Genomic DNA, 12,805 nt, shown 5'->3' with positions numbered 1-12,805 from the left:
TTTCTGTATCATGACTTACAGTTGGACCATGCCCAGGATACAATCTAGAACAATGAACAGCTGTGTCACCTCAACCCTCCAACCTGGGGTGCCCTTTACACTGCTTTGCTGCTGCAGCTACCACTCCTGGTTTGCTCACACCCAGCCTCCAGCATGTAAGTCACTCCCAGTTGTATTGCCGGAGTGCTGCAGCCAGCCACTCTTGCCTTCCTCTGAAGGCTGACACCAGCATGCACCCAGTCCCAGACGATCCCCAGAAATGTACGTCTTGTATTGCCCAGCTCTCTCCTGGACAACACAAGCTCATAGAAAGCTCGTCATTTTATTAATAGAAAATGATATGCACAAATCCTGTTATCCCAAATGGAGTTTCCCAAACACTTCAGTCCAAACACACTGGTTTAGATGAAACAATAAAACAAGTTTATTAACTACAGAAGGATGGCTTTTAAGTGAATACATGTAATGCGGCTAAAAGTCAGAACTGGTCACAAGAAAAAGAAAAGTAAAATGGAACTAATGTAACAACCTAGAGTGAATTCAAAGCAAGGTCTCTCTCACCACAAGTTTCAGCAGTCCTACTGGCTAGACTTCTTTCTGTCAGGATCCATCCCCCCCGTCCAATGCTACTTCCTTTGAACTTCAGGTGTCATAGATGCTGTGGGCAGAGAGAATGAAGCGATAAGTGCAGACAATTGATAAGGGAAACTAAATGTGAAAAATGTATGGCTGGTATGGTTAAGGACAGCAAGAAATAATTCTTTAAATATATCAGGAACAAATGAAACCCTAGTATAACATTTCTGTCAGGTGTTGTCTGGAGCAACAAGGGCCAGCTTCAATAGTTTAGGGTGTGATCTGCATCTGCAATTCCCCCTTAGAATCCTCTCCTTTCTTCGAGAAGCATTGCCAGCTCAGGTTCGGAAACAGAAAGTCTGTGTGGATGGGAACCCCATGCTGTTTCTTTGCTAAAATGTAGATTTTTCTCCCACACCATCTTTCCTGCCAAAGAATGGCCATTTAACAGGCGATGGCCCATTTGACCTACTTCACACTTGGCTGAGGCCTCAGCTTGTCCTTTGTCTCTGAGGAATTGGTTTGGCCACAGCCTGGCCAACTGCCTCCCCTGCTTGCAGGAGAAGAGGGTTCAGCCGGCAGCCCAGGAAGCAAATCACAGAGCTGCCAGCTCACCCCCATTGTCCCCAGTGGGTTTACCTGCACGCCTGGATTCTTCCCAGACGCTCCCCAGACTTGGAAATGTCTTAGTAACACTGTACAGTGGAATGTTGCCACACTTATTTTATCAGGGCAGTATTGATCAGTGAGCTTATGCTCAAATAAATTTGTTAGTCTCTAAGGTGCCACAAGTCCTCCTTTTCTTTTTGCGGATACAGACTAACACGGCTGCTACTCTGAAACCAGTGAGATATGAGTTTTCAAATGATACCACACAAGGCATACTTGTACAAAGATTATTATAATAGTGTGCAAGGGGTGACTATGGGGTACAGATCGTCACATTGTCCTTATCTAGCACTGGACTATACCATTGCTACTGTGAGAGAGAAGGAGCCCTCTGCACTGGTGAACTGGAGCAAGAAACAGAATAAGCAGATCTTGACCTGGGTGAGACCTACCCACAGAAGCCAGGCAGCACTGCCCCCTAGGGGCTGGAGATAGACCTGTCCAAATACATTCCTGGGCTCTGCGATTTCATTATCCAGTGACAACAAAGCATGAGTGGGATGCCCCAGACGGGAAAGAGGATGGTACATGAGATGTCAAAAGAACATTTGTCCATTAGGCATTCACACTGGCAGATGGGGCAATGGAGGCAAAGGATACTGCGGGGTGGAAGTTTTACTTACCATTCACATAAACCTGTGGTTGATATATTATTGTTTTTTCTCCAGTAAATGCTGGGTTCCCTTTCCCCTTATTAGTTACGTGTTCTCTGTTCAACACACAGAGACACAATGCTTGTGGGAGGGGATTTATTGATTGTCAAGGACACCCAACAGAGGGATTTAGTTTTCCCAGGTGTCGGGGTTGAGCTAGTGTGTTTACTAATTTTAAGAGGAAACCTATGTGACATTAACCAGGGTGCAATCTGGACTGAGGAACAGCTGTGTCCCCTCAGTTCTCCAACCTGGGGGCCTGGGTAGCTTCGCTGTGAGAGCAACCACTCCTGGTCCGCTCCCACACAGCCTCCAGCATGTAAACCACTCCCAGCTATGCTGTATGAGTGCTGTGGGCAGTCACTCTTGAATTCATAGATTCATAGATACCAAGGTCAGAAGGGACCATTATGATCATCTAGTCTGACCTCCTGCCCAACGCAGGCCACAGAATCTCACCCACCCACTCCTGTGATAAACCTCTCACCTATGTCTGAGCTATTGAAGTCCTCAAATCGTGGTTTAAAGACTTCAAGGTGCAGAGAATCCTCCAGCAAGTGACCCGTGCTCCATGCTACAGAGGAAGGCAAAAAACCCCCAGGGCCTCTTCCAATCTGGCCTGGAGGAAAATTCCTTCCCGACCCCAAATATGGTGATCAGCTGAACCCTGAGCATATGGGCAAGATTCACCAGCCAGATACCCAGGAAAGAATTCTCTGTAGTAACTTAGATCCCACCCCATCTAACATTCCATCACAGGCCCTTGGGCCTATTTACCACGAATATTTAAAGATTAATTAATTGCCAAAATCATGTTATTCCATCATACCATCTCCTCCATTTATATTGCAGGGAAACACCAGCCAATTCCCAGTCCCAGACTTTCCCCACAAATGTGCATCTTGTACTGCCCAGCGCTCTCCTGGACAACACAAGCTCATATAAAGTCCCTCATTTTATTAATAGAAAATGATATGCATGAAGCCTGTGATCCCAAATACAACTTCCCAAACACTTCAATTCAAACAATCAGGCATAAAAGTCAGAATTGGTTACAAGAAAATAAAAGTACAACACAACTAAGGCTAATTGAACAAGCTAAGTGAATTCAAAGCAAAGTCTCTCACACCAAATGTTTCAGCAGTCTTACTGGCTGAATTTCTTACATTCAGGATTCCTCTCCCAGTCCAATGCTGCTTTCTTATTCTTCAGGTGTTGTCGATGCTGTGGGTAGAAAGAAAGGGAGAGATCATTTGGGACATCTGCTCTCCCTTCTTATAGTTCTGTCTCTTCTTTGAGAATCATCTCCAACTGAGGTTCAGGAGACAGAAAGTCTGGGTGGATGGGAACCCCAAGCTGTCTCTTTGTCAAGATGTAGATTTTTCACTCACACCCTCTTTCCTGTCAGAGAATCACCACTTAACCAGGAGATGGACCATTTGATTTCGCTGACACCTGTCTGAGTCATCGTCTTTCCTTTTGTCTCTAGGGAATGGGTTTGTAACTACTCCCCAGTTGGAACAGGTCTTAGTAATATCATATGGTAGAATCTTATAACTTTACATACAATGTTGCCACACAATAATGATCAGCAAATTATGACTTTTTGATGATACCTCACAAGGAATACTTTTTTTGCAAAATTTATCATAATTTTGTTAGAGTGGTGAACATAGGGGTACAGACTGTCACACTCTAAAATATTGAAGCTGGCCTTTGTTGCTCCTGACAACACCTGAAAGAGGGATTATACTAGGGTTTCATTTGTTCCTGATATATTTAAAGAATTATTGCTTATTATCCTTAACAGTACCAGCCATAGAGTTTTCACTGGTACCTTTAGCTTCCCTTATCAATTGTCTTCATTTTTAACTGCTGGTTTTCACTCATTGCTAATGGCTCCCCCTTTTTGCCATTTGTTCCATACTCTTTCTAAAGTTCTCTTGGCTGATTCCAGAAGCAGTCAAGGGCATGCACATGCCACAGACACCACAGCCAGGCCCTGTGCAACCACTAGAAAGGTGAGTGTGGTGTATGGTAGGGTGAAGCCTCTCAGTCTAATGACCTCAGCTCAGTATGTGGCAGTGTCTCTGTGTATGTCTGTGCTCTGCTGAAAGCTCAGCCTTGGCCCAGGCACATCATCTTTGGAAATGGGGTCTGTCTGGCTCATGCTTCCTCTTCTCCACAACACTGATGGGCAGCATGTGAGAGCTCTGTGCCAGGGGGCAGCAGTGCCACCAGCAGGCAGGGAATGAACTCCTAGCTTAGCCTGCCCACTGGTGTAAGAAAGGCTTGGACAGGTACACAAACGAAAGCCAGGGACATGGAAGGAAACAGCCTCTGAAGGCTTCACATCTCTGTGTCCCCCACTGGCCGTGCCTCCAGACTGTGTAACAGCAGACCCCACAGGGTCCTTCCCTGCCCCACTCCATGATGTGCAGGTGCCCATGCCAGCTGTCACAGGTGAACCCCATCTGACCCACTTGACCTAGATTTCAAGAACTTATTTGACATGGTCCCCTCAACACTCCTACACACAGACTGGAGAAGTGGGTGTCCCAATTTGAGGGTCACTGCACTTAGGGCACCCACTTAGGGTTTCCAGCTCCCAGTCATCACCTCTCTGGGGGGGAGAGGGAGTGTCCTGCATCACTCTACCTCCTGACCGGGGTTTTATGGCTTCCCACCTCCCTGCCTTACACTGGGATATCCCCAGCAAGCCAGACTGCCTAATGCCCAGCATCTGTGCTTTGCTCTCTCTGTGAGGACTATGAAGAATGTATTGCCAGCAGTTACAAGTTACCACCCAGCTTTTCCCAAGCAAGCACCTTTACTCTTAAGGGAAAAAGCCTTACAGAGAAACATGAAAAACAATAAAAGTTCCTACACACCTGCTGAAATGTTCTGCAAGTCACCCATCAGTCTTATGGGGCCCTGGTAGGTCAAAGTTCTTCCAATCCTTCTGCCCGGTTGGAGCCCCCTTGGCCAGACAGTCCTGTCTGTTTGCTGGGTCTGAAAGAAGACTCCGAGTCAGTTTAAATGTAGCCTTTTTCTATCAAAAGCCATTTTTCTTTGGCTCCTAGTTACTGGACAATGCAGCTTAAGCCACTCCACGCACGCCACTCCAGGGGGTGGTACCCTTCTAGAGTTGTTTAGTCCTAGTGATTCACCTTAATCCCCCCACCCCATTTTCAGTTCTCTAGGAGCTGGGTAACCTCCCCCATGGAGTCGAACACAATCAAACACAACCCATTCACCCCAGTCCCCAAAGACAATGCACGTGGTTACAGAACCTGCCACAGTGGAGACAAGGTGGTGCTACCACCCGATGGAGGCATGAATGGCTGGGATCATTTTCATGCCGGGTAAGTATTAACAGCCCCGTCAGATGAATGAGTGGTGTCTTCGCCAGACAGAGTCTCATCTGCAGCCAGCCTTGTCAATTCCACGGCTGCAGCGTCTTCTCAAGAACTCCCTCAGTATCCCTGGCTGCCGCGGATGCAGCCCGTGTGATGGTGGAATCTGAGCACGGGGTTTTATTCCGTTCTTTCTCCATGTCCTTTGCTGAGACTAGAAAAGTGGTGCTGCAGGCATTCGAACGCAGCCTGTGATCATCTCACCAGCCACGGCCACGGCCACTTCCCCGGCTGTGTCATGGGTCAGTCTGAGCGCAGCTCTTGCTACCTGCTATTGCCAACTTGACAAAACAGCTTGTGCTGCCCTCGCTGCTGCTCTTTGAGATGGCAAATCTCTTTTGGGGTGTCTGGGTTCCCTTCCACGTGGCTCTCTGGCTCCAGGAGGGGGACAGGGAATCTGCGCTTGGCTGGCGGTTCCCTCTTCGCTGTGAGATGTTGCAGGCCAGATGGTGCAGCTCTCCGTGCCTTCGCTCCCTGAGCAGAGACTAAATCCTCCCTCACTACCCAGGCTCATCTGCAGTGACAGGGCTTGGCACTAACAGAGACCTGGGAAATGGTTTGCCATGGTCACATCCAGCCATTTTGCAACTGTCTCTCCAGTGCATTAGCAACTGTGGGGAGCTGGCTGAGCACCCCCCGCCAATAATCAAGATTGGTTGACTGCAGAAATGATCTCTTAGCTAATGTAATCCCACTCCCTTCTCCAGTCATCACCGTTAGCCAGAACCAAGGGTTCCAAGTCACAGCTCCAGCACCACAGTCCTGTGCTTGGTCTGAAAGAGCAAAAGCAAATCTCTTTGAGGCTAAAACACTGCATTGGGTCACAAGGGTTTGCTGGTTGGGATTAGCCCGGCACATTAGAAAGTTGGGGCCTCTGGAGCTCAGAGGCCACCTACCAGATCAGGTCCTATTCAAAATCTGCCCACTGACAGAGTGGTGGTGGTGGCAATGCCCAGCAGTTAGCACCCGCACCCTGATTCAGGAGCCTCTCACCTCTGAGCTCCGGGATGCTGTGGTGTGCAGCTCCCTCACTCCCTCCTACGGCAGCTGTTCTAGTGATTGCAGAAGGGGGCCAGGACCCTGGGTCTCCTGCCTGGACACCCTAACCACTAGGTTCTGGAGTCACTCTCTTTCTAGCTCTCTGGCTCTGGCCCAGTGGCTGTTTACATCCTTCTGCACCATGGAACAGCTCCACGGGGCCGGAGCGAGAGAATGCCCAGTGCTTAGGGCACCCACCTGGGAGGTGGGAGACCCAGGGTCCAGCTCTAATGACCAGTTCATTGTTTATCCCCAGGGGAACAGCTTCATCAGGTGAGATGGAGGGAGCCCCCTCCCCACATGTCAGAACAGCCCGGGGCGAGAGCCACCTGGGGGGTGGGAGGGCCCTGGTCAGATCCTTTCCCCCCAACCCCCCAGCGGCGGAGGGGGAACTGAACAAGCTCTCCCACATTCCAGATGTGCTAAACATTATAAGCTGGGCACCCTCCTCCCCCATCTGTTCTCTGGGGAGTGAGGTGGGCACCTAACTCATTCTCACAAGAACCCCCCGAAGGACCTAAACCACCTGCCTGCAGGCAGCTGGCTCCCGGGCGTGGATCACTAGTGGGGCTGGGTGCTCCTAGGAGCCCAGATTCGGGCACCTAGCTCCGTGAAAGGCGGGGCTTAGGATACACCCCTCTGCTCGGCGTCTCCCATTGGCTAGCACAGGCGGCTCCGTGCCCAGCGGCAGGCTGGTGTGAAGGGCAGGCTCTGGCCCCCAGCTCTCCCCACACTGCGCAGAGGAGCCTCGGCGCGGTGCAGAACGCAGCGTGTGCTTCACAACAGCCTAGTCCAGGTGTGAATCTGGCCCCTGTGCCCGGGATCCTGGGCTGGGCAATGGGGATGCTAGCGCTGTCCTGCCTGCCGGGGTGGCGGGAGGGTGAATGCGTTGGGTACTGCGGCGATAGAGAAACAGCTGGCTGCCACTCGCCTGTGTCTCAGGGACCAGCTCTGACAATCAGCCTGGGCCCAGCTGATCACATTCCTGGGGGTGGCCCTCAGAGGCAGACGGCTTCGTGCTGGTGTCAGCGACTGGAGACTGGGAGTGTCGCTCGGGAGTGTCTCTGCCCAAAGCACAACTGAGCTGAATGTTGAGTACAGGCTGCGAACTAGCCGGCAGCCAAAGGGGAATGGCCAGGTCGCAACGCTAGCCCCTGCCCCATGCAAAGGGGCCTACGGGCCGAACGAGACTATGGTAATAGAGATCTCTGTTACAGGAGAAGCTGTGGAACCAGTGTGATGGCTCAGTGCCCCGTGGAGCCTTCCCCATTCGAGTCCGTTCTCTGTCCTTTAGACGGCTAGCCACTCCGCAGGGGCCATCTCGTCCCACATGCTGGCTCACCGCTGCAGTAATAGCAACGCTATTGGCCGCATGCTGTGCTGGTCTCTTTCCCAGGGGAGGGACTCGCCGGGACATGTCCTGTCTCTGACCCCTCCGGACCCTCTGTGCTCCTGACAGCAGTGGGGCTCTCAGGCTCTGGCCATGCCTGGGAAACCTTTTTGCTATGGAGGCTCCTTCCTTTGCTGTCTAATCAGAAGTGAGTTTAAACATTTTCTGAACAGCCCCGTGGCACCTGCAGCGGGAGCTGCTCTGTCCTGGTGCCCAGCAGCACACCTGGGTGTGAGACAGCCCCTAACGGCTCTCCTCCGCCTGTCAACTCCCATTCTCTAGGCCTGTCTCAGGACTCCCATGCCCTCCAGACTGTGTGGCCATATGCATGGGCGGTAGCACTGGATTATGGGGGCTTTCTGCTGCCACCCTTGGTGAGGTTAGTCAGTGTGGCGAATGCCCACTACTCCAACTGTACCAGTGGCACCCGCCTTTCAGGCCACTGAGTCTCTGCGGGCAGTGTGGAGAGTGCCAGGGATGGGGCTGGGATGCTGAAAATGAGACAGAAATGGGGGGCGGGCTGTTGGAGGGACAGAGGAGGCGCCTAGGATGGGCAGGGGGCCGCCCGCGTGGGGAGCCGCAGGGCAGTGGATTATAAATGTGGCGCAGCGCTCTTATCAATACGGGTGCCTTGTAGCCACTTCCAGAGCCAATTTCTCTAGACACCTGCAGGAGTCGTTTGTTTCCTGCGGTCGCCCAGAGACGCGTTAGCTTCCTTCCAATGAGAATGTAAGAAACGATATGTAAGCTAGCCCCCAGAATCTCAGCCCAGCCCTTCCCTCCCTGTGAAGTGGCTGGGGAGAAGTCGTGTCTGAAGGACACAGCGCGGCCAGGGGAACTGGTGGTTTGCAGGTTGCCCACCAGGTGGCAGCATTGCCTCAGCCACAAAACCATGTTCAAGTGGCAGAGAAGGTACCTGTCTTGGCCTCTTCCATGGCTCCTTAACTAGGGACCTCGACCTTCCTCTCCTGCCCTCTGTGAAGTGGGTGCCAAGCGCAGAGACGCCCTAGGCAAAGGCTTTCCTTGTCCCCCACATGTGGGCGCAGGGAGTACCGGAGTTCAATAGGTTTCAGAGTAGCAGCCGTGTTAGTCTGTATCCGCAAAAAGAACAGGAGGGCTTGTGGCACCTTAGAGACTAACCAATTTATTTGAGCATGAGCTTTCGTGAGCTCCAGCTCACTTCAACGGATGCATCCAGTTCAGTAGCTATCTAACCTCTGTCCATCATCTGAGTACCAAAGGCTAACTGCAGATTACCAGCATCCCAGCCTTGTGTAAGGCACCACTGGACCAGGGAACCAACTGAACGCAGGGGACAACTAATGAACAACAGGAGTGAAGGTCACAGGTTCAAAACTAGGGATCCAGAGGGCGACACCGAGCAGAGACCCCCGGACAGCACCCACTGCTCCTCAAAGCTGTCTAGGGAGCCCGCGGAGGCCACCCAGAGGAACTCTGCCTGGATGCATGAGACCAGGGAGGAGCGGAAACAGGCCCCACAGTCGCAGAGCACCCCCTCGTCCAGCATCCTCCTCCTGGGGTTGAAGTTGGCCACTTTGGCCAGGGCCAGAAGGAGGTGGACGAGAAGGTCTAGCGACTTCATGGGGCCATGAACAGGGTGTGCGAATATAAACGGATGTGGGGAAAAGTGCAGCCAGAACCACAACAGGAGGCTCTGGAGGAGACGGAATAGGGGCTGCGACCTGGCACATTCGAGATAAGCATGCGCCAGGTTCTCCCTCACGCTGCAGAAGGGGCAGGTGTCAGGGATGGAGGTGAACCACGCCAGATATACTCCTGTGCTCACTGCTCCATGGAGGAGCTGCCAGCCGATATCCCCAGGGGGCTGTGAGTTCAGGGCGGAATACAGGCTGGCCCACCGGGGTTCCTCACCATCCACAGATGGTAGATAGTCCCGCCATTTGGTATCAGGGCGGGACACGAGGGTGAGGAAGTGAAACGTGTGGAACACGAGGGTGTATACTTGTTTCCTTGGCGTGGTTTGGAAGTGAACTGGCTGCAGGGCATGCAGCCGGCTTGGATTGTGGACTGGAAGGAGCTGGGAGGGCTCGTGGGACGGGGGCCCAATGGAAAGGTTCGAAAGGCCTGGGGTAAGGGGTGGGCGGGGAGCACCCGAGGGCAAGGCAGCTAAGGAGTCCCATAGCAGAGCTGTGCAGGGCTCCGGCCCAGATCCCCTGCTTGATGAGCAGGCTGCCATATCCTGCAGCAGCTCCTGCCCTGTGACGTGAGCCCCCTAGGAGTGACCAAAGCAGGGCTGATGGGAGCAAGCTCTGGGGTGGGGTGGCTGGGGAAAGCCATCCGGACATGGCCATTGCCCAGCAGCTGGAGAGCCAACAGCGCTGGTGGCGTTCTCCTCCCTGCCCAGGGGAATGAACCTTCCAGCCCACTGCCACCCTCTGCAGAGAGGGCTGGGCAAAGGGGCAGGGACACCAGGGTAACTGGCGGCGCTGCCTTTGATGCCAAAGGAGCACTGAGCTCAAAGGGGCATGTGAACACAGCCACAGCAGGGCCCCCATGCACCGTGGGAAGTCAGTGTGTGACAGAGCAGCAGCATACGGTGACATGGGCACAGGGGCACGCGGAAGCATGTTCGCTGAGTGAGCCCAGAAGGCACAACACGGGCTGGGCGGAGGATCAAACCCATGTGGCTGCGAGAGGAAGACCCGCAGGGCTGTCTGCTGAAGCGAGTGACTAAGAAACACTCGTCTGGGTGGGAGGCAAATCCCCAGCAACTGTACAGCTCATCTGTGCCACAGTATGGAGAGGGTGGGCATGGGGCTAACGGAGAGAGCACACGGGGCGGGAGCCCCTCGCAGGTGGGCAGACGAGAGGGGCTGGACAGAACGGGGGTGCCAGGCAGAACAAGCCAGGGCTGGGGCAGGGTGTGTCCTTGTCCCTAGAACCTTCTCCCCAAGGGACTGGCAACTGCAGGGTCAGTCTCACTGCAGAGCTAGCTGGTCTGATGGGCACCCAGCTCTGAGCCCCCGGGCAAGCCCAGTACAGCTGTGAGCAGCCACACTGCAATGCCCTGCCCAGGTTCCTGTGTCGTCACTGGGGAGGCGCTCCCTGTGCCAGTCGCTGGGATCTGGGGGGCACATCCCGTGGGTCTTTGTGCTGCAGTCAGTTGGGCCGCTCTATGAGTTTTTTCCAGAGGATTGTGGGAGAACTTGTCTGTCCTTCTGGGCACACGGCGGGACCGTGGGAAGACCCTGGAGGACTGTCGCCCAGGAGTGATTTCACCTGCATGCTCACTGCAGAGTGGGTGGGCGCCCAGCCCAAATGACAGCAGCACCTGGGCTCTAACCTGCCCCCGCCCGGCCAGCCAGCCTGGTGGAACACAGATCTCACTCAGGGCGGAGGAGCTTGTGTGTGGACATGGTGAGGGGGAGTTCGGGGAACACCTAGGTAAGAGCCCAGGCTGACTGTGCAGGCGACAAGCCCTTAATGGTGGCAAATAAAGCCGACGGCCCTGCCGCTCTAATAGGCTCTTTCTAGTTGCTTCCCCAGTGGGGAGCTGGTAAATTACATTAGCTGGGAACAGCACAGATGATCTCTACAAGCCCAGTGCTGCACCAAAACCTGTGAGAGGAAAGGGAAAATCAAACCTCAGTCCCTGGAAAAATCATGGAGCAGGTCCTCAAGGAATCAATTCTGAAGCACTTAGAGGAGAGGAAAGTGATCAGGAACAGTCAGCATGGATTCACCAAGGGCAAGTCATGCCTGACTAATCTAATTGCCTTCTATGATGAGATAACTGGATCTGTGGATGAGGGGAAAGCAGTGGATGTGTTGTTTCTTGACTTTAGCAAAGCTTTTGACATGGTCTTCCACAGTATTCTTGCCAGCAAGTTAAAGAAGTATGGGCTGGATGAATGGACTACAAGGTGGATAGAAAGTTGGCTAGATTGTCGGGCTCAATGGGTAGTGATCAATGGCTCCATGTCTAGTTGGCAGCCGGTATCATGTGGAGTGCCCGAAGGGTCGGTCCTCGGGCCGGTTTTGTTCAATATCTTCATTAATGATCTGGAGGATGGTGTGGATTGCACTCTCAGCAAGTTTGCAGATGACACTAAACTGGGAGGAGAGGTAGATACGCTGGAGGGTAGGGATAGGATACAGAGGGACCTAGACAAATTGGAGGATTGGGCCTAAAGAAATCTGATGAGGTTCAACAAGGACAAGTGCAGAGTGCTGCACTTAGGACGGAAAAATCCCATGCACTGCTACAGACTAGGGGCCGAATGGCTCGGCAGCAGTTCTGCAGAAAAGGACCCAGGGGTTACAGTGGACGAGAAGCTGGATATGAGTCAACAGTGTGCCCTTGTTGCCAAGAAGGCCAATGGCATTTTGGGATGTATACGTAGGGGCATTGCCAGCAGATCGAGGGACGTGATCATTCCCCTCTATTTGACACTGGTGAGGCCTCATCTGGAGTACTGTGTCCAGTTTTGGGCCCCACACTACAAGAAGGATGTGGAAAAATTGGAAAACGTCCAGTGGAGGGCAACAAAAATGATTTGGGGACTGGAACACATGACTTATGAGGAGAGGCTGAGGAAACTGGGATTGTTTAGTCTGCGGAAGAGAAGAATGAGGGGGGATTTGATAGCTGCTTTCAACTACCTGAAAGAGGGTTCCAAAGAGGATGGATCTAGACTGTTCTCAGTGGGAGCAGATGACAGAACAAGGAGTAATGGTCTCAAGTTGCAGTGGAGGAGGTTTAGGTTGGATATTAGGAAAAACTTTTTCACTAGGAGGGTGGTGAAACACTGGAATGCGTTACCTAGGGAGGTGCTGGAATCTCCTTCCTTAGAAGTTTTTAAGGTCAGGCTTGACAAAGCCCTGGCTGGGATGATTTAGTTGGGGATTGGTCCTGCTTTGAGCAGGGGGTTGGACTAGATGACCTCCTGAGGTCCCTTCCGACCCTGATATTCTATGATTCTATGATTCTAAATAAGCCAGGTGAGACGGCAGAGACGTAAGGCCAGCTCCTGACAGCCCAGCCGAGCCCTGCCCTGGCTGCTCGGGACCTGCCGAAGCCT

This window comes from Natator depressus, chromosome 18 (genome assembly GCF_965152275.1).
Source record: "Natator depressus isolate rNatDep1 chromosome 18, rNatDep2.hap1, whole genome shotgun sequence".
Taxonomy (NCBI): domain Eukaryota; kingdom Metazoa; phylum Chordata; order Testudines; family Cheloniidae; genus Natator; species Natator depressus.
The sequence above is the reverse complement of the archived record's forward strand: the minus strand, read 5'-3'. Positions refer to the sequence as shown.